General features: G+C 39.3%; 1 long non-coding RNA gene across 1 annotated transcript; it reads left to right on the top strand.

Moving 5' to 3' along the window:
* The first annotated feature begins 3,651 nt into the window (after positions 1–3,651).
* On the top strand, positions 3,652–9,279 carry LOC118323444. The gene is made up of 4 exons (XR_004796493.1): positions 3,652–3,692; positions 4,530–4,805; positions 4,905–4,993; positions 8,183–9,279. It is a non-coding gene; the product is annotated as an uncharacterized LOC118323444 (long non-coding RNA).
* The last annotated feature ends 13,308 nt before the right edge of the window (positions 9,280–22,587 follow it).

Raw genomic sequence — 22,587 nt, 5'->3', positions numbered from 1 at the left:
TTCTTTTACCAATACCTACCAATGCTTCTCCCTGTTAACATCATTTTCCCCTCTTTTTCTTTTCACTGTCACCCCTGAATGTGACATGCTACCTGCCAATTATATCTTGCTTCCCACCCAGTTGATAGGAGTGATGTAGAGATGTGGGGTGCTGGAGCAGAGCCCTTGGGGGATGGCTGGGGTAAAATATGAGTGTCTTGCCAGTTCCAATGAAATGTTGGAGTGGCCTGTTACACAGTGTGCCCTCCCCTTCGTCATATATCACACAGCACCACCATATCTTCTCCAACAGGTTCAGTAAATCTCTCACTGTTTTTACAGTTTAAACTGTTACTCATTGCTTATCTCGAGCCACCCCCCCCATGGCAGGTTGTGGAAGAACATTGTGGACATCATGCCAAGTGCTGTTGGGCCCAATACTGTAGTGATGGAACTTTAATTACATCTCCCCCACATTTGATTTCTCAGGATACCTCTTATTCCTTAAAACATACAGATTTGGATGATGAGCATAGGAAAAGTTCCAGAAGAATTACAACTTTCATACTCATGCTCATTTGAAATGTATGGATATTTCTTGCATACATTGCTGTCAACTCAGTCAGCTGACTTACTGTGGAGCAGGTGACAGCAGGATGTGAATTGCATTTCAGCACACTGGCACATATCCATCTTTGTGCCAAGTATAAGGTTGGACTGTTTATGGTAACTTTGCAGAATTGTGGCCAAATTGTCACACAGATAGTCAGTGGTAGTGTCTATAATGTGAATTCATGGATGTTAAATGTTAATGTGCAATTTTCTGTGGTGGTCCCTGTAATATTTGTTTAAAATGTACTATAGTAGCATGTCACATGAAATTTCTAAATATGTTTGAGTCAAAAAAAATGTGTTGCAAAAACAATATTTTCCAACCCATATTTTATGATTGATCTCTTTTTTTTTATTTGAAAGAGATATTATAATAACGCAGAAGCTAAAAGCAGGAAGTACCAGCAGAATATTCTATTCCTTGCAATAGATTTGTGGCTGTCAATGTGTAAAACACCTGTAAAAGCATCCTAAGGATGTAACTGAGGGCTGTTTACACCGATTCATTTCGAAAGAGCAACAGCCAGTGGGGAAACTCATTCACTCGACTGACCAATGGTGTAATTTCATCACTCAGTAAATCAGGGACAGACTTTTGCTTTTATAGGGCTGGCATCGCTTTGCTGATGTAGCTGAAAGTAAAATTTTATCAGTATTTTTTACTTTTATTTAAACTAGTCATTCCATCACTTATGTACTATATATACAGTATGTTCATGCATCCAAATGTGTTGACAAGTTCATACCAGTCAATTGTATATCACAATGTGTGTTTGTGTGTGCATGTGGGCAGGAGTGTGTATGTATAAATTGGTGTCTGCGGGTAAAGAAGGTATCAGCAGCAGTAATCTAATTATCCTGACACTAAGTGAAGGGCACAAAGGGATTATGGAGGTTAAGTACTGCATTCCATTAGTAGTCTGACACTTATCACCCCTATCAATTCATTATCTATAATTATCCTGATATCAGCTGAAAAGACCAACGAATTCTACTGAAGTGAAACAACCCGGAACTGTTCTGTACTTTCAGTGCTTTGAATATAAGATGCTCGAATCCCTGAAATAGCCTCCTTTCCACAATTCCCTAACAGGATGCACTGCATCAGGGGAAGCTGGGGATTAAGCTGAATTGTCACTGGGGTTTGTATCAGTGCATGATTCTGGTATGAGAGTCAGAGTGAGTGGGAGGTGAAAAAAATGTAAGTCGCCCTCTGGGTGCAGAGGGGTCTACTTAGCACATGAATAATGTAATGAAATAGCTAGTGATTTATTCTACAGTAAACACACCCTTTTGACAGAATGTCCTCAGATGGCGAGTGTTTGTAGGTGGTTGTGTGTTTTGACACCTCCGTACATTGCTTCTATGCTTGTGTGCACATCATGCTGCCACCTGAGTATGTGCCACCGAGTGTATGTTTAAGTGTGAACCTTGTGCAAGGTCCTGGCTGAGCTCATCACAGGTGAGGGCCGTGTGTGGGCTGCCATCACCTGTCCTCCATCATTCCACCTCCCCTGCCTGTCCCCGCATCTCACGGCTGTTTCATGTCATTCATTAATGGATGCCCCAGGGCCAACAATAGCTCACTACAGCCTTTTATTACTGTCACTTCGCTCTCAGAGCCGTCAAGGTCAAATCTGCTTCACTGTCGTTCACCTGTCACACTCAGCCTGCTGACATTTGTGTTACAGGGAGCAAGAAGCAAGAAGGAATGTGTGTCTAAAAAAGAGGAAGCGGGGGAAAGAGAGAAAGCGACAGAATGACAGAGAGGAGAGGGAAGGGAAATAATAAAACGTCAGGAGAGCTGCCATGTGAACAGATGTAGTCTGTTCTCTGTCCTTGATTAACCGTGATGAGTATAGTTCCTATGAGAATACAATATGTAAGTAAAAATATAAAGGCAATCTGTTTCCTGGGGACAATTTTTAATCACAGGATCATTGGTTTTTGGAAAGAGGTGATTAGTTCTCAAAGACAGTTGAAGACTTAATAAAATTAAATGCTACATCTGCCACAAACTGAAGGAGAGAATTCTAACTTTGATCAATCAATATGATACGTTCTACTACAGTATGTACAATAGTGTGGATGTGCGCTATATGTTTCAAGGATTTAAGGATTGAAATGTTTATTTGTCACATATTCAAGCAATATGAGTTGTGAAATGCAATGTGGCATGCCCCTACAGCTCTAACAAAGAAATCTAAGAAAAGAAGAAAAAAGAAAAAAAGAAATGTTAAAGATAGAAATGCAAATTATAAGGGGTGAGAATCAGAGGGGTGTAATTTACATTTTGGGTGAAAATGAGTTATATATATCAAATGAAAGCTTTTGATGAGCTCTTTCTTCTAGCAAAAGGGCACATTCTAAACCAATCTAGAGTAATATCAAAACCCCAAATACTTAACACTGAACATATTATTTTCTAATATCAAAGGTTGAATTTAATAAACAAAGTCAGGGAAAATGATGGCCATTTTTTTGTTTTGGCTCTTCTGTAAAGTTGGTCAAATGTCACTTACGCCCCTCTGGTTCTCACCCCTTCTTATGATTTATTATAATAGGTTAAGATAAGACTTTATTGAAATTCACAAGCTACCCAGCAATATATAAAATAATTAAAATGAGCTCCACCTTTACCAGCTGCAACATTAATAATGCATCAATAATTATAATCCAATCATTATTCTGTAATAGGACATTATGCATGAGTACTTTTACTTTATTTTAAATATATTTTGATGCCAGTCCTTCTGCAATTTTACTCAAGTAAAATTTTGAATGTGTGAATTTTACTTGTTCAGAGTATTTCTACACTGTGGTATTGCTCCTTACTTAAAGGAAAATATCTGCAAATTTGTTCCAACAATGTGTATTGCTAACTGTATATTTACAGATTCCTTTTCTAATTGTGTTTTAAATTGTAATACTGGCCTGTATACATGGACACCAATGATTTGGTTAGCTGTGAGTTTTGGCATGTTGTTTGCTTTCAGGCTGATTGTTGTAATGATTATCAGGTGTTATCAATGTGACATTGAGGTATCTATTTTGCACACCGTGGGAAATTCCTGATTTGTTACCAACCCTCAGTGTGCAAAGTAAGTGCTGTCTCATTTTTATGTATTTCTCTCTTAGTTTATGAGCCTTTATTTGATGTGTAAAATGAGGATCATTACAATAAATCTGCACATTGTTTTCTCCCTAAAACATGTTTTTGTGTGAAAACAAAAATAACTTTCTGTTGCTAATTGTTTCAAACATCTGGTATACTATTAGTATCTTTATTTAAATTTTTTTAAGAAACGTTGATGTTTAGTGCTACTGTTGTAATTAAGTCAGTGTTTTCACATTTGTGCCGCATTGCTCATTATCCTTGCTTACCACCATGTCTATCTTGAAGGCCCCCGTGACAAGTATCCCTGAGAAAGAGCTTCTCAGTTTAATTTCATGCTCAGAGCTGTAAAATGCCTTTTTGGTGTTGTGAGCATTTTGGGTTTGTGTTAACAGAGAATAACTCTGTTGATGGTGACGTTTGAGGTTGTCATGCTTTTTTTGAAAAGCTGATTTCTTGTAGTTCAGGCTGACTTCATTCTTTGTCTCATAAATGTGGGAGATGATGGAGCAGACTGGAGTAAGGCCTCAGGGGGAAAAGTATGACATCAAGCATCATAAAACTTGGTCAAACTGTTTGCAGAGAACATTAGCCAATGCTGCATGTGGCAAGAACTTTGGACTTAACTCGAGATATCAGGAAACTTGTACAATCCTCGGGACAGGCTGACAGTCAATTATCAGCATATTTTTCTTCGCAGCATTCATTTGGTAGTGGCTATACATCCTCCATTCCAATTCTGGACTTGAAAAGAAGAATTTTTCCAGACAGTGATTTCCTCCAATATCTCGTCTCTCGGTGTCTCTGTATGTGTTTTTAACAGGCAGACCCATGGGGTTACAGTCTTGCAAGCCTTGCAACTCATGCCTACAAAGTAAAGAGGAATGTGGACGGGCTGGTGGCTGCTGGTGTGTGTGTGACGACTGGAGATACTGCTCAGACCGCTGCTGTGACATCTGCTGCCAGATGTGTGTGGACGTGTGCTCTGGCTTGTGTTCAGGAGACTGCAGCTACACCTTCTGTACTCTGTGCCTCAGCCTGGCACAGAACTGTGTCTCACTTTTTACCACCCAACAAACGGAAACATCAGAGGCACAACGTAAGTCTGTCTACAACGTAAGTCTAATGCAACCACTATATACTGATTACTTGCGGGCCAGCTAACTAAATTTAAAATTTATGTTTTTATTTGTTTTAGATGCTATGATGGATCCAGAGCAGCATGCCCATTGAACATGTGACCAAACACAAACGATGCATTGGTTTAAGTACCCATAGCTTCACCAGGTAAATTTCTTGTAGTTGTGTGTGCTTTGTTATCTCCAGAATCTTAAAACATGCTGTAGGATTTAAATGCAACTGGTTCCTTTGTCTCATCAAAGACAAGACAAATGCCAATTTCAGATGCACTGTAACTAAATGAGAAGATTTTGCATTTGAGCTATTTAATCCTCATTGACCTCTAAAATTCCTGCCAAGCCTACTATGGCATAGATCCAGTCATTTATATTGTGGACTTCCAAGTGCATTTCAGTGATAGTATAAGTGCATTTCAGTGGTAAAGAGCTCTGTCATCCCAAGACATTTGGACAATAGTACCAGTCTCAATGCATTTAACCAGAAACAATAATCACCCTCTATCTTGCAGAGGTCAAAACAGGCCTGTGTATCTAAGCTCTCATAAGTTTTCTTGAGTTGACCGGGCGGTGGTAAATCCAAGTTTCAACAAACAGGATTTTTCTCCCTCTCTATCACAAGTTAAGTCTCAGTTTTTTGTCTCATTCGCATTAAGTGCAAAGTTGGTTTAGCTCCACCTGTGTGCCTGCTGCTGTTTTTTTCTCAAAAAAACCCAAGGCTCATCTCGTTTGGTCTTGGATGACCAGACACTTTATTACACCACATCCACTTTGTTTGAACCAATCTAACCTCATCCAATTAAGTTGCAGGAGAGAATAATGAAGGACTAACTTTATGTTATTGAGGACCAGTTGAAAAAAAAGTTATACTAAAGATAATTTTGTTTTGTTCGTTCCCTTGTTAATATTGCATTACATTTAGGACTCAAAACTCAAAGTTTAGGACTTGGAACTTGTCAGTCTTGACTTGGGACTTGAGTGCAAAGATGTGAGACTTACTTGTGCCTTTCAAAACAATGAATTGGTCCCACCCCTGCTGGTAGTGCGTTTTCACTCTGTGCAGGCTGATTCACGGACAAAAGAACAGTCCTATATGGCAGAAAGAGTCTGCACATAGATTTTTCAGATAAGGAAATGGGCACAGTGGAATAGATGGTAGGGCAAATACATACTTGGATAAAGTGGAGAAGCTTCCATTGTAATGAAGAGAAGTCTCAAAATATGAGAGCGCCATGGTGAAAGAAAACTAAAAATGTTTTGTTTGCTTGATGCATTTTCTCAAAATTTGTCATGAGCTGTACACACTTCCCCATTTAACATAGAGCTATTATGCTGGATAATTACAGGAGTGGGTAGGGAAACTGTAGGACCAGCCATACTGCAAGGATAATTTTGAATAACTTGGACAAGAGTGAAGGTTTAGCTGTAGGCAGGCAGCTGTGCAGTAGGTAGGTTAGTAAATTACTGTTTTAGTCACCACATGTAAAGAGGGAAAGAGAATGTGAGAGAAGAGAACTGCCCATGTTCTGAGTCCAAGTATACAGTATTTAGGGAAGAAGAGAGAAAGTAGTGGTTCAGAGGTGGTGAAGGTCTTGACCAGAACCATTAGTGAAGCAGAATAGACGTCTGTCAAGTGGTGACCCCCTGATCAGTGTTTGCATTAATTGAGAACAATTTTACGAGTGAAAAGGGACGGCTTTGTGGTCTGAGATAGGGACACAGAGGGCAGTGAGACGGATTGGATGGAAAGCAGTGGAGCAGACACATCCGAGGTGTGACCCTCTGTTGTGTGTAGGGGGTGTAGGCAGGCTGTGTAATGTTAAGTGAATAAGCTTTAGTCCTAAATCCAACGAGCCAACAAGCCGTAAAAGGTTTGTCTGTTTATTTATCTATTGGTGAATTGACAGAGACAATGCACTCTGATATATGTTCCAGACGGGAGAACATTAAGCAGCATTAGCAGCCATAAATGAAAGCATGCAATAAAGAGTAAAGCATAAATTAAGGAAGTCATGCAGCATATGTAAACTAAGTTATACATTTAATAAATTCATGTAACAACAAAACAAAGACAGTGGAAAAAAAACACATTATTACGGTACAATACACAGATTGTGTTGAGAATAGACAGGTCAGTGAGAAATGATCAGCATAGTCTGGAAATATAGTAGATGCATTAAATTAAAGCAGATTGGAGCCGCAAGACAATTTAACAAGAAACAATTAGAAGGACTGATGGGAGAGATGGTGGATGTGATGGTGATTAAAAAGGTTGATGCAATGGATAGGATTTAAACTTTAGCCTCCCAAATGGCAGGTGAGCAATCTATGATTTTAATATAAACCATATTTATATAAATAATTCAATTTTTATATTTATTTGTGTGGTTGTGTAGTGAAGCATGTTGGCTTTTTGAATAGGTGAACACATTCTATATTTGACCTAGTTTGGTCCAGTGCCACCTGTATTGTTAGAATATTGGAAATAATGCTCCCCCTAGAGGCCTGGGGTCATAGTGCAGTTGCCATAGTGCACTGCACTGATTTGCCAGTTTATTAAAACCTGTACAATCCGCAGCAATCCAGTACAAAAACAGCTGCAACTTTGACCATAGACTCAACTCAAAATGACCATAGAGTGTTTCACAAAAATGTATTCCAATATTGTGGTATTTGTATGCAACTAAATATATGCACTGAATCTAGCAAAGTCATGTAAAGAGATTTAACAATGTGTGTTCTTGCTCTGTCAAACACAAGATATACATCCAGTATTAGGTACTACTCCATACTCATGTGCTCATTGCAAAATAATGGCTGTTTTCTACTGGCAAAAACATCGTAAATATAGTGAATTTCAACTTGCAAAACAATAGTTGCATGAAATCCCACAGAGCTAGATGACCCACAACATAACCCACAGACAGCAGCACGGTCAGTGAAATCTTGATATCTCTCCTTAACATCAGATTGATTGACAAGTGTGTATTGAAGAGAGTCTGACTGCTTCCTTCCACAGCGACTGGGGAGCCAAGCTATGGGCTGCTGTTTAATGAGGACGGGGTTGAGAATCACAGAGACTTTGACAATGGGTGTAAAAAAACAAAAAAAAAAAAAAAACAAGTGCTGTCTGCAGAGCGGCGGTGTGTGCATTCACGTTTGGATTTGTAAGTTCAAAGTTCATGAACTTGTGTGTAAAGAAGAAAAAGAATGTATAATGACTTATTGGGTAGAATCGAAAATATGAGGTTTTGAATTAAGTAACAAAATGTATAAACATGATATGCTGATGGACTGCCTGAGGTATTACAAGTGGTATTTGTATGTTTTCTATTTTCAGAACAAGCTCAAGCGTATCGTTGCTATCATGACTGAACAAAAGCACTCTGAACAAAACAAGCTTTCCTTCTCCTGGGTCACACCCCTGCAATGGCAGAGACTGTGCCCGCTTTAACACTTACCACCTTTCAAGCCCCATGCTGCACCTCATTTCATGTGGATGGATTTCTCTTGTATCTGATGTTTGGTTATTGAAAAGGACGACTGCTATATTCATATTTTTAAGTATGGGACTCTTAAAGAGACAAACGGGATTCCCTGACAACAGCCAAGCCAAAATGTGGCATTTTTCACATCTGGCTGATTAAACCAAAGTGTAGAAACGTCCTCATCCTGGCACCCAAGCAGTACTTCAAAGCACTCGTTTAGATGTCTGCAAGATTGTTTTTGCACTTTGAGGCAAACAAAAATATAATTTGGTTGCACACGGTTGTACAATCTGATATCTTTTTGTGAGATAAGGCCGCCTGAGGACACAAGGTGCTATTCGCTTGCACTGAATTAGACCTTTTTTATTATCCTCCATGAAATTGCTAGTTTATGGAAATTTTAATGATTGAGTGAGCCATGTCCCAGCATCAAAATAAGATTAGAATAAGGTCTAACATCCAACAACACAGAGAGTATGATGGGCTGCACTGTGTCCCCGACTGTACCCATCTCTGCTCCTGTTTTCTCCTCCTCCCAGTCCCTCTGGACTCTGCAGTGCATTCAGTCCGACTCAAATTCATATCCCTCTCAAACTCTGAGGATATGCTGTGTGGCCTAGTTTACTCCTTGAACTGACCTTATCCTCCCCAAAGTTTCCGTGCCTATATTTATAATATCCGCAGTAAATCCTGTGAGCCCTAAACAATTGTTATATACTTTACTCACCTCGATTGATTGATTGTCTCTGAGTGTGGTTTCATTGTATATATTTTTCGGCTTATTTGTTTCAAATATCTAGAGAGGAGAGGGTTGAAATTTTGAAGCCTTAATTGAATATCAGAAGTCCAGAAGGAGATCTGATGTGAAGTGAAATATTGTTCATGAACGTTGCGCTCAGATCAATAAAGATTGGGTACTTAAGTGTTGCAGAAAAGCTTCAATTTTTTTTGCCTCAGAATAGTCTTTTGTGAGTGTATCTTTTACTGTATTTGCTCTATTTTGTTAACACTGGGTCTTCTTGTACAGTGTGAACTTTTACAAATAAATGACACCATATCTTTAAAAATCTTGTCTCAGTGGGGTTTGTCTTGATAGATGTGTTCATTTACAGAATGTGGGTACACACAGTAATAGAAAGTCAGGACGAAGCCCCAAATGACTGAGGTTGTACCTCAAAAATCTGTGGTAGGAAGAACAAAATTTAAGCTCTTGTGAGGATTTTTTCCCACCTTTGCTGTCTTTCATCTTCCTCCCTGTTTCTTATCTCTTTGTGGCTGAGTGCATTTCTACCTCACTCGCTTTCTGTGTTCTTCTCACATGAATTGCATTGCTTTTACTGAATGTCTTCTGGTTAGGTGTGGAGAAAGGCATTGTGAGCTGCTGTCAGTCAACTAGATTACAGCTCTGGAGGATCCTTATTGCTCTCCCTCTAAAAATAAGTAGATGGCTTCTAACTTCACTGGCCGGATATATCTGAAGATGTCTGTTTTTTCCTGTTTTGAGAGGTTGTAGTACAAAAAAACTCAACATGAGAGACAAAATTGGAAGACTAAATTTGAATTTGATTCAACAAAGCTGCTATCATTGAATGCTCACCTACTTTGCTACCCTGTAGATCATAGATAATCTGATCTTAAAAGCAGAAGATAACCAAACAGACGTGTTATGCAAACCTTCAATCCCTTTTCATTTTATTTGTTTTGCAACTATGTTCATATTGTATTTTTTCAGCAACAGTTCTGTGTTCACCTGTCAACACTCCCACTGAACTGTCAGCTTAGGTAGACATACCCTTGTGAGGTTTAAAGTGTTTTCCCCCAAAGAAGAAAAAAAAAACTCCTTTGAGGAGCTTTTTCTCCGTCATTAGTGCTACAGACACATGATGCTCACTGCATGGAAAAGTGATCCAAGCTTATTGCTCCTCATCTGTCCAAATACAACCTCCTGACCAACACAAGCTCAGTCTGAAAAAAAAAAACAGCATGAAGCCTCTTGAAGAGCCTTCCTCTTTGCACTCTTGAAATTGTTTGTATCTTTTAAAAGTCTGGACTTTCAACTTTGAGCATTAGGAATTCTTTGGAGTACAACCTACCCTGGTACACTCTATCTATTACGATATGCTGCAAGTAGTGGCTTTAAAAGTTAAAAAAGGGCAATGGTGTGTGTCCAATTTCAGTTATGAGAGAGTGGTGGTAGGTTGGTGCATGGTCCCTCTCTTTTTGGCCTCCTGCTGCGTGTCAGGCTTTGAGATTCTGGAGATGTGCAGGTGAGACCTGTTGAAGAAGGGCAGGGGCAGCAAGGAGGGCTGGGCCAGGTTTGGGGAGGTGTGTGGGGGAATCATTATTTTTTGTTGAAATTGGATTTTATTTTTGTCCACTCTGAGACCTCCATCTTATCCTGCAACCCAGTCCTCCCACTCAATTTCCATCTCACCGTGCGAGAATTGGAGTGATATAAAGATGTGAGTGAGAGATGGAGAAGACAGTCAGAGATGGTAAAAAGGAGGGCAAGGGAATGGCAAAAGATGCAGACAGCGAGATATAGGGAGAGAGTGAGATGGAGGGCGGACAAGGTGGCAGCACATAGATTTCCACATTTCCAGCGCACAGCAGCAAATGTCTTGACCAGATTTCTTATGATAGCTTTTACTCATGTCGAGAAACAAACTATGTAGCCATCACACTCCAGTAAATAGTTTACTTTACACTGCTACTGTCTAGCATCAAAATACGCACTACTGAAAAGTCATGCATAAGAAACCAGCAGTCTATAAAAATGGTAGGCTATTTGTGAAAAATTTAATCAGTTAAATAGTAATATAGCTTTAAAAAGCATGTATCTAATATTTCTTTGGCCACTTAGTATTCAAAACGTGGGTGAAATGAAACAAAGCCAGCGCTCGCCACTCTCCTCTCAGGTGGAAAGACAGAGACACTCATACATACATATAAATAGTGACAGAGACATTGCTCATCTTGGATGCATTACACGTTGTGATTTGATAACAGGGCGGTGAAACTAAATCTCTGTACTTCAAATGCATTCCAAATCCTCTTTTTTTGTCTACAATAGAAAGTATTTAACAGATTCACCAGCATGCATATAAAGAGGGGGAAATCATTAGCTAAAAGTAAAGAGAGAAATCAATGAATAGAAAAGGGCCCTAATAGTGATGGTGGGACGGGTTGTGTTCAGTTGGTTTGCATTCATAATGTATACGGCGACAGCCCATTAGACAGCGTTAAAAGGAAATCAGATTCTGGCCTCCCTCCAAAGCCATTAGCCGGCGGGGTCAGCCTGAAGACAAACTGGTAATTGACCAATAGATTCAGGTAAATTGCAGGTAAATTGTTGGTCTCTGGGAGGAACAATTATTTTGTTAATAGCATTTTTAACAGTGGATGAGGGGATTTTGGATTACAGGTGTATAATAGCAATGACTGGAAATGTGCCCAGCAATCACAATCCAATCACTTCCAGTTCACATGGTCTCCCGGCTCAAATGCAAACACCACAATGAAGAATTGTTATTGTGCATTCTGAAATGTTGCATTGGAAGAAATGGGGAGCCTTGAAACATGTGAATACAAATACAGAGATGTGTGTTTGCGATGATTCGTAAATAAGAAAATGGGTGGGTGTAAGTTATGCATGAGTGAAGGGTCAGAGTTTCCACTGAATACTAACAAAACCTCAGGAGCCAACTGTCATAATAATGGACACAAACAGTAGTAAGGTCAATGCTTTTGTAGGTGTGTTTTTCTGTGAGCGTGCATGTGAAGCGTCTTGTTTGTGCACATTTCTCAGCTGTGTCTGCTATAGCAGTAGTCATATTCATAATATCAACGTGAATTTAAACAAATCCTCTCTGTGGGTGAGGTGATTAATTCGCCCTTTCTGCTGAATCCTTACAAGAACAGAAAATCTAAATTACTGTAATTGTACATCTGAACAAACATGACAAAAAAGTAACTACTGTAGTAGTTACTTTTTTGTCTATTATTAAAGTAACAGACAATGTGAATGTATTGTTATTGGTGATTAAAACTTTTCAGACACTGTAGCAATTAGTGGAGAATATATTAGCTTTAATTGAAAAACTATAGCTTTCTTTTCAGTTTGTGAAGGACAGTTAGTATGCTGAACACATCCTACTAACAGCAGTACAATGGTTGTTCACACCACGTGCAAGTCATGTTGCAAAGTGAATTCCAGGCTTGGTGCCACAGGACGGAGTGGGAACTTGATCTCACAGTAACGTGCAGGCTTGGATTTGATCAAGGCAGGAGAGCCCAGCAGGCAGCAGCTAAACAATTGCCGTGGGGAAATCTGATCTGCTAGTAAGCACGTCAGCACTCCACACTACAGAAGGCCTTCACCTCTCTGACCTTCTGTAGATAGACACTCCTGGTCAAACATGGGGCTGCAGCTTGGTTGATAGGGAGGAAGAAGAGGAGGTAGGGGATGTCGACGTAGACCCCTTGCCCTGCAGGTATGACTTTCGACAGTGGAAGAGACCTGCTGCTCAGTTACAGTGATGAACGACTTTGCCAACCCTCTGATAATTGCTCACTCAGGGGCAGAGAGAGGTCCATTAATCAAAATGAGCTGAGGTACTGCAGGACTCCTCCACCTATGGCAGACTCCAGCATGCCTCAACAACCCCAGGGCAGACCCGGAGGCATCAACTTCAAAGGAATCCGGCTGGTCAGGACACTGTGATTCTGCAATGACAGTCAGTTCCTCCGCCTGACGGTTCTGCAATCTAACCTGCAGAACAGAGCAGACATGGGTGGAAGATGGGAGGAGTCTCCATTAAGTGACTGGAGAATGGAATAGCCTCTCAGCCTAAACGTGAAGCAAACTGCACTACGCACCGATGGGACTGTCACACAGACGATGTGTCTGAGAGTGAGCGAGGGGGGAGAGAGACAAATAAATGTGAGAAAAAGACAGATAGAAAGAGGAAGACGGAGAGCAGTCTCCCTTCTGCTTTGACAAATTGAGGAAATACAGTGAGAGTAAAAGGTCTGCGATTGATTCTTGCAATAATGCATCAGCTGTGATTTCTGTTCGGGGGTGGTGACAAAGTGTTTATGTCCTATATAAACAGACGGATGCAACCAGATCACTTTGTCTCAAGAGTCAAATCCATTAGATCAACGTAAAGTAATCTTGTTAAGGGACAATTCTGGTCTTCAAGTTAGATTGGCGGGAAATCACAATCAAGGTCACAGTCTCATCTGTTCTGCTGGTGCTGCTATTTAACAGTTTGTACGGGAAGAAAACAATAAGCACCGAGGCATAGTCAAGCTTTGATGTTTATGTTTGCTCCTTCTGCTTTGATCCACAGCATATGGGTTTTGAATGCTGGAATACATATTTTGTATTACATTAGCTTTCATTTCTACCATGATTTTACTTTATGCTGAATGCTTGTTTCTGTAGTTTTGAAACAACTCTTCAATCTCCTGTAAAACAGAGCTGGAAATATTCCAATGAGATGTTGTTTTTTTTATATCAGGGGACCATTAATGAACTCTGAAATTCTTCTCAGACATTGACCAGTGACTTGCTTTGCCTGGTAAAGTCATAGGATGTGTGAGCCTGTTTATTATTTCTAATTTCAGTACACATCCTTTGGGAAATATTTGCACTTCTCACTCTGAGACTGTATGTCTACTTAGAATATTAAAGATTGTCATGAGAGGCAACAGCTCAGGAAATCTTTGTACTTAAGCATATTTATATCTTATCAGTGGGCCATGCTTTGCAAGATTTTATTTATGCAATACACACATTTAAACAAATATATGTTTTATCAACAATGCAACCATGACGAATCAGAAAAAAGATTCCAGTATGTATTCTGCTCAGTGTAGAAGCCATTGTAGCTGTGAATTAATTGTTTCAATGACATGAGTTCAATGGATGTAACAAAAAATAATACATCTCCAGAAGGTCAAGATCATAATTAATGTCATTAAGCTGATGACGATGAAAGTAAAATGCCTTTGTAATGAAGAGTAATTCCAATGATTACACTAAAAAGTCGCTTTGACCCTGTCCATAGGAACGCTATGGGAGGTCATGCAAGAATTAATTTTCCAAAAAGAATCTATAAACAAATACATGAGTAAATAAAAAAGTATAGCAAGAATAGAATCACAACACATTTGCACATATTGTCCTGACATAGCTGGTTAGCTATTACCATTTTCAATAACTAACTTTAAAGCAGCTACAAGCAATATTCTTATAATAACAAATGACAAAATGAAAACAACGTGAAAATGTAGTAATGAACCAAATATTTCTCTCAGGAGTTGAAAGAGATTCACATTCACTCCAAATTAACTGCTGGATCTGTAAATAACCAACTGTTTGCCAACATATCATCATATCAACTTGAAGGGTGATGATATGATGTTGTGTTCGCCAAAAAAAGATCAACATTTTAATACTAAGATGACATATAATGATATTCTCCACTGTTAATTGATAACTCCAGTCTTTGTAATATAATTAGGGCTTACACGTGGTCCGGTTGAATGGGAGCAGCAGATTTCAGACCCCCTCTATCAGTAGTGTGGGATCACTCCTTCACCTCAAAGACTGCTCCCACCAATCATCAGTGACAAATCTTACCATTCATGTCAGTGGGAGCCAGATCTTATTATCCTTCCCAGCTGAAGGTGGGCATACTGATCCTGGACACCCCCTCCTCAGTGTGTGAAAGCCAATGTTTTTAAATGGGTCTGTATGAGTCCACATCACACAGCTGGTCATTAAATGAAAATAAGTTCCTCATATCTCATCCTCACACAAAATAAACTACCTCTACCGTTCCTAGCCAATCTGCAGGCACCCCGCTTATTTCACGGTCCAGTTTATGTGCTGTGTTAGTGTGTGTGTGTGTGTGTCACTCCTGTCCTATCCTATGCCTGTGTGTACCACACGTCTGCTATAATGAGAGGCAGAAGAGGGAGCCTTGGCTTCAGGGACTCACATGGGAACCCACACTATTGTCCTCGCATTTTAGTGGTTTATCTCTGCGTTAGCTCTGTCCATCACATTAGATTGGAAATCAGCAGGGTGATTGAGACCTGCAGAGTAAATGAGCAGTAATGGGCACCATGTTGAACAGTAAGAGAAATATATGGTGCTGATGTCACACTGCTATGGAGACAGACACATATTGTTCGTACCCCTACTTTAGAAGCATTCATGCACCAGCTGTGCTTTCGGTCCATCCGTTTCAGATGCAGCTGTAAAGATGGAGGAACTGTTCTTGCTCACACCACAGCTCATCTTCCAGACAGTTGCATGTATTAATGGTGGACCCGGGGGCTCACAGTGCCACCAGCTCTTCACTCAGTGTAGAGACATAACTATGTGGCTGCCAGCACTCCTGGCCGTGGCTGTCTCCTCCGGATGTCTTCCAGAAACTCACACCAGACTCCAGCCTCTCCTGTGCTTTGGACCCATTACATGAAGCACACACTTGAGCTCTCAAAGAGGAATTAAATCAGCGTGTTAAAAAGGAAGATCTATAGGTCTTAACCCTCCAATTGTCTGTTTTTATTTTGATTCTACCATAGACACAATGATAATAGTTAGTTTGGGATTGTAGGATGTAATTTAGTGATTGATCTTTTTAGTTGTGTGCCATGTGCCTCCCTCTCAGGCAGCAGTACTTTGACCACATGTTACAGCCTGAACCTGAGAATTAGTCAAGAAGACTGATGGTGTGTTCAAGGTGAAAACTAACACATTAGTGTATGCTCATCTATCTTCCTTCTCTCATTCAAAGGATCATGGTGCTCGGTGAAAACATGTTCCGCACTAACAGTGCCCGCCAAAGTCGTGTTGTTTAAAACTAATGAAGACCCAGCTGGCTTAACTGTCCTCAAGCTGTAATAAAGTACTCAGTGAAACTTTCTGATAAGCCTCCTCTGTGCTGCACAAGGGCAAATGTTCAGGCTAGCAAACTGCACAAACCCCTTATTATTTAGTGACAGGATCCATTAACAACACAAAGCTTAAACAGGTAATCTTTGCTATTGTTGACAATATAGAAATTGCCTTTTTTGTTCCCTATTCTTTCTTGAAAGTCATTTCTTTGAAATGATTTGCCTGTGTGGAAGTAATCTATGAATATGGTAAATATTTTATATATATATATATAAAGAAAAATCTGCAGGATGTAATAAAAGTGAGGCCATGTAATGAAGAGCGAGGCCAGTATCTGTGTTCGAAGAAAACAGAATGGTTATCATTACAGGCTCCTCTCATTTGCCACTGGCCGTGGAGCTGTTCTCTGCAGCTGTGAGCACAACACACACACACACACACACACACATAAACAAGAAAAATTGATTACCACCTCTTCCTGATTGCAGCTCCTCTGTCTTCTAAATCTAAATTGCAACTCCAGACACAAAAGCAGCCCATGTAGCTGAAGCACACTAAATCAATCTCCCCGCACTCCAGCTCCTTTGCTGCCAAATAAAAAGTACAACCTTTTGCAGAGAAGTGAAAAGCCCCATAATGTAAAATATGCCATGTAGGACAACGCTGTCTGCATTCTATGACCTTGTGCTTGAAGGGTGGAAACCCTGAGTATTCATGTTTAAGGCTAATGGATTTGCCTAGAAGTGCCACATGTCAAACACAATATCTTGACTAGACTTCAAGATGTGCTGGGAGATTAAAATTACAGCTTTCACCAAATGCTCCGTGTTTATTTTCTCGGATAAAGTGGAATTCCTTGTCCACATACGGTGTTTAATTTCCCTGACTGTGGCTTCATATATTTCCTCCACATCCTAGAAACAATTGGACATTATTCCACCAGGAACCCTATCTCTCTAATTACCCACTGACTTTACACTCCATTGATTTGCATTCTTAGCTATTCAAATTATACAATACATTGCATTTTAAACACTGACGAAACTACTTAAAATTCAGTGATTAAACTCATTGAAGTATATCAGCAGTTTTGAGAGTACATCTACTATAGTATATACTTCCACACCTCCCCCCAGCTTGTGGTACTGATTCAAGAGCCTCCAACACACTCACTCCATTCACCATCTTCACATTGTCACTGGCTTCTCTACCCTGGGTCTACCAATATTGTTTGTCACATGTGTCCCAAACTAGTCTTTAATGTGTCCTTATCCATCACTCAGACAAGGCACTTAACATGAGAATGAATCTGAGACCTTGTCCTTAGCAGGGGCCATTATGTGTAATGGTTGTCAGCTGTTTGGAATGCATTACTCATGTGCTACTAAAATGCTCTCATTTGTACTCTTGTGTAGTTTAGCATTCAAGTGTACACATGAGCACTCTTGCTTATTCAGTAGTGGATACTGGCAAAGTTGCCAACCCGAATGGATCACTTTGTGATTTTGCCTATTCTTAAAAAAAATATGTTCATATGAAATAACTGAGGCTGAGAGGTGTCATTGATAGAGAGAGAATATTATTATCTGTGGTAGCCCTCTCCAGTTGGCCTTGGATAAAGTTGGCTTAGTTTCTTCTTGGAGGAGGACTCATCAACAGCGTCAACAAGGACGGTGCTTCTACCAGGAATCTCACAGTACTTTCTTCCTATTAGCGCTTTTCTCGACACACCTTAACAAGCTGCACTCAGAATGTGCTCAGAAACCTCATCACACACATAAGAGTCTCAGTAAGTATCATGCAGGAGCAATTGCAAGCCCCATATGTGAGTGTAAATGCGATATGAAGTCACACACTTTACAATATGGTACACAAACTCCTGAGTTTGAGGAGCTATGTATAATGAATTAAAATGGGTAAATCAAAACAGTGTTACCCGCTTGATATGCAGCATCAGGCAGAGACACATCAGCTATGAAGCAGATAATTATTAACTTAAGCATAATATTAAACTCACACAAATTCATAGCTTGAAGCAGATAAACTCGCTCTATGAAATGTTATGTAGCATTGATAAGCAGCAGATGACCATCAGTTTATGGATGTAAGCTCAAGATTTGCAATGGGTTTTTCCGAGAGGAGCAACAGCTTAAACTGTATAGAACAGGAGCTCAGTATTTAAGATGTAATTATGATATGATGAATAGTAAAGCAAGCGGTCATATATGGCTTTGAATTGAAATATATTTCCAAATGCTTACTTGAATACTTGAAAGTGTGTGGAGAAAAGGTTAATTTGATTACATATTCAATAGTGACAAAAGCCATTTTGACTTTGAAGCTGATATTAGAGTGTGTAAAGAAGACAGACATTCCTACAAACAATATAACTATAACCCTATATAGGTTTGCAGCAATCTCCCGTATGAGTATTCATATATTTGACTGCCATATAAATCATAATTTTAAAGTATTATAATGTTCATGTCAAAAAACAGCCAAGATAAATATAAACTGAGCAAGTAAAGTAAAGTAATTTACAATTAATAATTCAGGTGTACAGCGGCAGACAGCTAACAGAATCCAGGGCATGGCCACAAGCAGATGTACAGGAGAGTAATAAAACAGCCAAAAGCTTTGGCTTATAGCTTTCTGATATTGCCAAGTACATAAACTCTGTGGCTGCTTCAGGCTACCCCGCAGCCCTTTTCCAGCAGTGGTCAAACAGTCCATTGGAGGGGTCTTCCTGATGAATTGAAAACCTAAAAAGAAAAATCTGATGCTGGAGGAGGATTTTCAACATCTTAGCAACCCAAAACTATTAATGGCTTGCAAATTATCAATTGCCTAAAGCATTAGTAAATTATTTATTAACAATTAATAAAGGGTTACTTATCAGAGAGTGCTGAGTTGTCTACCTTAACTAGCTCTGTTTAGTTTTTGATTTACTTCTTCATTTGTAACTAATCAGGATTTTGTAATATAGTCTTATAATTAAATTGTATTTGCATATTTTTTTATTAGCAAATAGTTGTGTTATGCATAGTCAGTGCTGACAATAAATGGTAAATACAGTAAATACAGATGTTGGTAAACTATAGCTTACAGTTGATCTGAAAATAGATTAGTAAACTCATTTCATAGAGGTGGATAAACTGGAGTTGGGGGTTATCCCACTTCTATGTCCCTGGTTGTAAATCTGTAAAATGTTCTGTAAAAACAGGTCCTTTTGATTTTAGAAAGCACAGTAATCCTTAGCTTTACAACGTTCAAAGATTGAATTAAAGAACTGGGGGCATCAGTGGGGACATTTTATTCACTAGCAGCCGATAAAACGTAAAAGCCTGTACTTTATCTTAATACTTTACTATTACATCTTCACAAATGCCAGATAAACAAACCAAATATTATTGCACACAAGGAGCATGCTCTCCTTTTTTCTGTGTGCTTTGTTTGTTTCCACTCCATGGACCCGCTAGATCAATACAATGCTGTTGCAATTATTACCATCAGCAACCATTTGGAATGATTGGATTTGCTCCAAAGACTGAAAAATAGACTTAGGCTGTATCATATGGTCGACTTTGCACTGCTGTAAATCTGTAATTGGATAAATTGCAGGCTAAAAAAGCCATTTTCCTGCAGGGGAATAAGAAAAAGGACAAATGTGCCAATGTCAGTTAAGTTTTTTCTCCTCACAAAAATCATTACTGTATGAAATAGCCCTTATAGCACAGGGTAGCTGTATAAAATAATAGTATAATCATGACATCAAAGCTGCTGTCTCACATAGCCCCAATGTCTGAGTTTCTCATTTTGAATGCCTAACCACACACAGAGTTGAAAAACCAAGCAGAATAGACAGTCAACATGGGTACATGAGTGGAGGGATAGATCTCAGGGGGGTCTGAGTGCTTTGCACACTAAAGGTTTCATTTGGGCCCCAAGCATTTGCACGCTGAAGACACATTTTGGAAAAAATAAAAAACACAAACACAAACACAAAAAAGGTTCAAGACAGTCTTCTTGACAGAATTGAAAAACCATTATTAGGTGTATAGTTTGTGATGGAACAATAATAATAATAATAAAAAAAAAAGTGTGCATGTTTTGGCTAGAGAATGAGAGAACAACCTCTTCTTGTTAACAAACCCCTTGGAACACCTTGCAAAGCTGTAATATACAGAATATTTTACTTCATCTCCTTCTTTGCACCATTTTGCAATGTTCTGAGGGTACAGATTGCACACAAGTGTTTACATTTAGTTTCAGTAGAACACCTCCACACAAAGTGCTTGCTGAGCCTTGGTTATTTTGTCACAGTTGGGAGATAGCCATCCAATTTTGCAACCAATGAAATATGTTTATAAAGTCTAAAGAAATCTAAGGTAAGACGTTAAAATAAATAAATGTAGTTTCTTTTTCAATGAGGACACTCTTTAGGAAATAAGTTCCAGGGACTCTGTTCTATTCAATTTAATGTAGAGGGACTGATTGTACTTGCTTTTATTCGTTTATTTTTAGGTCACCTGTACTGCTCTGACATTTCATTTTTTCTCTCTCGATGCAATCATTGATGAAATAAATTAAACATTGTAGTCAACTTTTCATTAATTTACCAAAGCAAGCTCCTACATGAAACATTAAGACTAAATAGACAAATTCCCTTGATCATAACATGCAGCTGTAGCATCGGAGGGACCCTGGGCATTTCAAAGTGGCAATATCCCGAGGATTGCTGCATTGATATTACACTTTAATGCAATCTCAGGAGCCACTGAGCAGCCCAGTTTGATTGGATAATACCAGCACACTTGAGCTCTCAGGCATAAATCTTCATTCATATGTATAAATCACTCAAAATAGAGCAAAGGGATTTGAGTCACAAATCCAAAAAAGCAATAACCATGAAGGAGGAAACGTCCAATACAACACATTTCTACATTCCACTGAGTAGCAACCGTTATGGCTTGGAAGTAGCCCAGTAGTACAGGAAGTAGGAGATAGGGCACAAGGCTCTTCAAAACACTTTTAAATGAACCAATCATCCCTATGATTGTTATGGAGACAGTCAATCAGGAGGTAAATTCAGCGCTTGTTGAGGACACTTGAGCACATGATGAGGAAGAAGCAACAACTATATAACTACAAGGACTGTGAAGAGTATTTTTTTCTCCACCTTTTCATGAAAATTATGTCTGCAAACCACTGCACATACTGTAGTTGTGTCTGAGTGTGTGGATGCATCTCATACATTTCTTATTCTACACATTCATGGAAGGTTTTACGAGAGAAAAAAAAAAAGCAGGTTTATCGAAAAGTTCAATTGGACTTTTCTGTAATTCAAGTCAGGGCTGTGACATTATTCTCAAGACAGTTCCAGTCGGCTCTGGGTGAAACGTGGCTGCCCGCAGAAGTCAAGGTTGGAGTATCACCTGTTCCTAAAGGAATATTTTGCCGACGATTAGAAATTCAGCATTTTTTTTTTTTTTACCTTATGTGAAACATTAAAATAGAGTCTTTGGAATACTACTGACCTTGAGACTTGTCACTCGCTATATGACTTTATTCCTTCACAGCCCACAGGTGTATTGTGCGGTCTAAGATACTTGACTTCAAAGTCCTCTTTGATATGTATTTCCTGTAACATCAGTGCCCAAATGGCACACCCCAGAGACTCTTTCTGATGAAAGGCCCATGAGAGTAGTGAATCCGATCTATAAGCCACAGTTCATTAACATTAGATCTCACTTTATGGACAGTATTATGCACAAAGGAGCTCTGTGCAATGATGGGTTGAGATTTTGTTCTTCACAGATACACAACCAGAGGACACCGGTGGACAGTGTGGAAGCAGGAGGTTCTCAGCCTTACAGAAAAGTGCTGGGCTGCCACCTAATGGCTCAGCTTCATTGTCTGTGTAGGGAAGTGTTGCATGAAACTCGTAACAATTTCCCAAATGGTGGTGGCTTTTTATCCACTGCCCAGTTGCAGACATTTATAATAAATCCATTGCAAGAACCAAACCCCAGTGGTGTTGGTAAAATATTTTACACACTGATTTTCAAAGGTACACTCACATAGTTGAGTTTAATTAGACTCAGAACATCAATTGGCCTGACTGGAAATAAAAAAATAAGACTTAAGTGCTTTGTGGCCTAACTACATACATCCTTGGGGTACAAGTTCACACAGAGCATCGATGTGATTTGTGGGTGTGATATGGTTTGTCTACACCGAGATAACAAGAATAAATGAGCAGCAGGCGAGGAGGCTTGATACAAAAGGTCTGAATTAAGAGACACAAACAGAGGTGCTCTTATTCATGTCACTCCCCCTTTT

The sequence above is a fragment of the Morone saxatilis genome, unplaced genomic scaffold (genome assembly GCF_004916995.1).
Source record: "Morone saxatilis isolate NCDOM2014 unplaced genomic scaffold, NCSU_SB_2.0 Contig14, whole genome shotgun sequence".
Taxonomy (NCBI): domain Eukaryota; kingdom Metazoa; phylum Chordata; class Actinopteri; family Moronidae; genus Morone; species Morone saxatilis.
Note: the sequence above shows the minus strand (reverse complement) of the source record. Positions and strands in the feature narration are given on the sequence as shown.